The sequence below is a fragment of the Otolemur garnettii genome, unplaced genomic scaffold (genome assembly GCF_000181295.1).
Source record: "Otolemur garnettii isolate 467f Iridium unplaced genomic scaffold, OtoGar3 scaffold00104, whole genome shotgun sequence".
NCBI lineage: Eukaryota > Metazoa > Chordata > Mammalia > Primates > Galagidae > Otolemur > Otolemur garnettii.
This window is the reverse complement of record NW_003852499.1, coordinates 505848-510342: the sequence shown is the minus strand read 5'-3', so window position 1 is coordinate 510342 and position 4495 is coordinate 505848. Positions and strand designations below refer to the sequence as shown.

The window sequence follows — 4495 nt, the reverse complement described above, 5'->3', positions numbered from 1 at the left end:
CAGGCCAGGCTGGACGTGAACCTGCCAGCTCAGGTGTATGTGGCTGGCACCTTAGCCACGTAAGCCACAGGTGCGGAGCCTATATTTATCTTTTATTATAAACTTTGTTTCACATTTGCCTAAAAAATAAGTAAAAGGTGATGGAAATTGAATTACTAGCCTAGCAGCTCCACCACCATTTATTAGAAACCTGCTCAAATCAGGCCTTTATTTATTTATTTATTTATTTTTTGAGACAGAGCCTCTAGCTGTCGCCCTGGGTAGAGTGCTGTAGCATCACACCTCACAGCAACCTCCTAGTCCTGGGTTTAAGCTATTCTTTTGCCTCAGCCTCCCAAGTAGCTGGAACTCAGGTGCCTGCCACAGCGCCTGGCTATTTTTCGGTTGTAGTTGTCATTATTATTTGGTAGGCCAGGGTTAGATTCGAACCTGCCAGCTCTGGTATATGTGGCTGGCACCTTAGCTGCTTGAGCTGCAGTCACCAAATCAAGGACTTTTTTTTTTAAACCTAAATTTGCAAGATTAAATTCCAAATTTGAAGTAATTTGGAAAACATGAGTAGCACCTTTCTTTCCAGACCCAAAGACCTAAGAGGGGCTTGAAACCAGACTTGCATGGATTCACCAGTTTAGCCCAACCTTGACTCTGAAAATTCCCAGATATATACAAATAAACTAGATAATCCCCGTCTTGAAAACAGAGGATTTGGGAAACCCTAGTCTTTTTCTTAATGTCCAACTCTTGAGGAGTAAAATAAGTAAGTTGGTTTTCCTCTAACCTTAGGAGGAACTACTGTCAACACAGTGCCAAAACAAGACGATAAAGCAGAAAACAACAGTCTGTGCGGATTATGTACAGAACACTGCCATCCCCAGACTCGGTTTCTTTGGAAAAGTTCAGTCTGAATTCATGCAGGTTGGGATGGAGTTCTCTGGGGTGTTGCAGCAGCTGCCCACCCCCCATCAATAAATGTCACAGGTAGGGGGGAAAGGGCCAAAATAAAAGGAAGTTTAAAGATTCAACTGAATTCAGAGGTCATGTTAACCTCTCACAAAACTCTCCCTCCGTGAGATGGACTGTCTAGCAAAAGTGACCCTTCAAGTATGTTAAATCTGCAGGATTGAAGGAGGGCGTACAAGGATACGAATGGGCAGGGTGCGGTAGCTCACACCAGTAATCCTTCGGCTTTGATAGGCTGAGGCGGGAAGATCTCTTCAACTCTGAAGTTCAAGGTTATAGGGAATTGTGACCGCCTCACTGCACTCCAGCCAGGGGCAACCCTGTCTCGGGAAATCAAAAATAAAATCTGGTGAATGTGCTTCTTAAAATTCTAATCTGCCTGAGGAATGCAAATTATCTTTAGGTGAAAATCGTGGCTTTACTTTCTAATCTGTTGGCTCTACCTTTTCTCTCCAGGCGCTTTTTTTTTTTTTGAGACAGAGTCTCACTCAGTCGCCCTGGGGCTGACTGCCCTGGAGTTATTGCTTACAGCAACCTCAAACTCTTGGGGTCAGTAATCCTCTTGCCTAAGCCTTCCAAGTAGCTGGGACTGCCTGCTCCCGCCACAATGCTGGGCTATTTTTAGAGACGGGGTCTCAGTCAGGCGCAGGCTGGTCTCAAATTCGTGAGCACAGGCGACCCACCCACCTCGGCCTCCCAAAGTGCTGAGATTACATCCGTGGGCCACCTTGCCGCCCTCTCAAGGCGCCTTTTCTAACTCGTATTTTTTTTTTACTTTCTACTATGCCTTTCTGGTCTCTGATCAAGGAGTAAAACCCGCTGGCTAAATAAAAAGTTTTGAGGGCCGGCGGTGGCTAACGCCTTTAATCCCAGCACTCTGGGAGGCCAAGGCAGGTGTATTGCCTGAGCTCACAGGTTGGAAACCATCCAGAGCCACAGCGAGACCTTGTCTCTTAAAAAATAGCCCGGGGTTGTGGCGTGAGCCTGTAGTCCCAGCTATTCCAGAGACTGAGGCAAGAGAATTGCTTAAGCCCAAGAGTTTGAGGTTGCTGTGAGCTGTGATGCCACAGCAATTTACCAGGAGCATGGTGAGGACAGAGGACAACAAATCATCTGTCTAAAATAGAGCTGGGTAGTGATAGGTGTTTTATTTTATTTCTGGGCTAAAGATGGGTGTTTCTCTTGCTCAGACTGGAGAGCCATGGCGTCAGCCTAGCTCGCTGCAACTTCAAACTCCTGGGCTCACAGTCGCCCGGAACAACGATCACCCAGACGGTTGCTGGTTTAGAAAATTCCTCCAGGAACACAGCTAACGAATTACTTGTGCGCTTTCCAAGTCTTTGCGACCGAGACCGGTGGCTTCGCTTCAACCCTGGTTCCCTTTCGTCTTACTCTGGCTCTCCACCCATGTATTATGCTGCACCACCAAGGAGACATTTCCCTCGGACTTTGAAAGTTGTTCGCCCTGGATTCCGGCCACAGAAGTGAGCAGCCGGGCTGGGAAGGGGTGGGGGTCGGGATGTTCTCCGTGAGACGCCTCAGTTGCACTGAACAGGCCGTCACTTGGTCACCGCCCACAGTTGCATTCCTTTCCCGGGATCCACCTTAGTTCTTGCAGTTCCACAATGGGAAATCAGTACACCAGGGTTGGAACCCTGCCTCGATTATCAATTATTTACTGGTTTAGTGGAAAATATTTAGTGACGACTTTGCTCTATGACAGACCGTTAAAGAGGAGCGTGCTCAAAGGGATGGTGTTTGTGATCATGATAGGGAAGTGTGGGTGATAGATTGCCCCAAATTTGCAGTTTCAGTGAAGATATCTGGAACCATGGCTAACTGGTCAATTCGTCCCATCAGAAGAGGGTAGCAAATGCTGTTAGCATCCCAGGTTTGCTTAAGGATGAGAACTCAGAAATTCCATACTTGTTTTCTTTGTCTATTTACAGAGCTCCACAGAGTACAGTAGGTCATGTTAGCGCATCATTGCCTAAATAGAACTTTGGGTTTGAGTTCTGGAAATCAAAGGATTTTGATTTGGAGATCTCAGGAATGCCTTGGACCCCTTCCTTCCTTCCTTCCTTCCTTCCTTCCTTCCTTCCTTCCCTTTCTTTCTGACAGAGTCTCACTCTGTTGCCCTGGGTAGATCTGTGGCAGGGCAACAAAGTGAGCTCTCACAGCTCACAGCAACCTCCAGCTCCTGGGCTTAGGCAATTCTCTTGCTTCAGCCTCTCAAGTAGCTGGGACTACAGGCGCAGCCATAATGCCCAGCTATTTTTTTGTTGCAGTTTGGCCCAGGGCCAGGTTCGAACCTGCCACCCTCAGTATATGGGGCTGGAGCCCTACTCACTGAGCCACAGGTGCCACCTGCCTTGAACCTTTTCATTTGTGGTTCCATTGGCTTTCTGCTGTGGCATCTCTTTTGAAGAAAAGAAATCCGAAGAGGAAGGATTGTTGTCTTTCTTCTATTCTACTCCCAAGAACGTCCACTTGGGACCATGGTGTTTTATTAGGTCAAAAGTCATGTGAGTTACATATGCTTCAGGAGGGCCTGGGCTCAAAACTATCATGAGTGACATACAATTCACAAAGCAGCGAATGCATTAAAGAGTACTGTATCTGTTTCCAAGGACAGATGACTTCTAGATATGGTTCACTCTGTTTTTTTTTTTTAAATCAATTAATGTTTTATTTATTTTTTTTAATTGAATGGTAACTATGTACATTAATGCACTAAATGCACTTCTGGGGTACAGTGTGGGGTTTTCACACACAATCTGAAACAACACTTCCATCAAACTGGTTAACATAGCCTTCAAGTCATTTTCTTAGTTATTATTTTAAAACGTTCACATTCTACTCTTAGAAAGATTCACTTGTACCCTTGGATATGGTTCAATTACTTGCCTTCTTTCTGATAAGAACAGATACTACACTTGATCTTAGCCAAAAGGTCGAGAAGGCTCGGCGCCTGTGGCTCAAGTGGCTAAGGCGCCAGCCACATACACCTGAGCTGGTGGGTTCAAATCCAGCCCAGGCCCGCCAAACAACAATGATGGCTGCAACCAAAATATGGCCAGGCTTTGTGGCGGGCGCCTATAGTCCCAGCTACTTGGAAAGTAGAGGCAGGAAAAGGGCTTGAGCCCAGGAGTTGGAAGTTGCTGTGAGCTGTGATGCCACAGCACTCTACCCAAGGGGACAGCTTGAGGCTCTGTCAGAAAAAAAAAAAGAAAAGAAAACTGCAATTTGGTTCCACCACATCCTGACTACTACAGTATAGTTTTCTCTATGCTTTTCATTTTCCCCTTCCCTATTCCTTTATTGTACATAAAGTAACTGGTGTATGTGCACAGGCATATTGCATTTTTTAAAAACTAAACAGCCAACGATATGTTCTGATTGACATCAGGTGGATATGGGTTGGGGAAAAATATTGGTTCTGTGAAAATACCCCTTTTCTCCATTAGTGGAGTGCTCATCTGCTCTTATCTTTATATTCCAGTAAGTTATTTTGCTCTCACTGTTTTTTTTTTTT

At 45.7% G+C, this 4495-nt stretch overlaps 1 pseudogene; it reads right to left on the bottom strand.

The window, feature by feature from the left end:
- Positions 1-3803: 3803 nt before the first annotated feature.
- On the bottom strand, positions 3804-3926 carry LOC111727418 (annotated as a pseudogene).
- Positions 3927-4495: the final 569 nt, after the last annotated feature.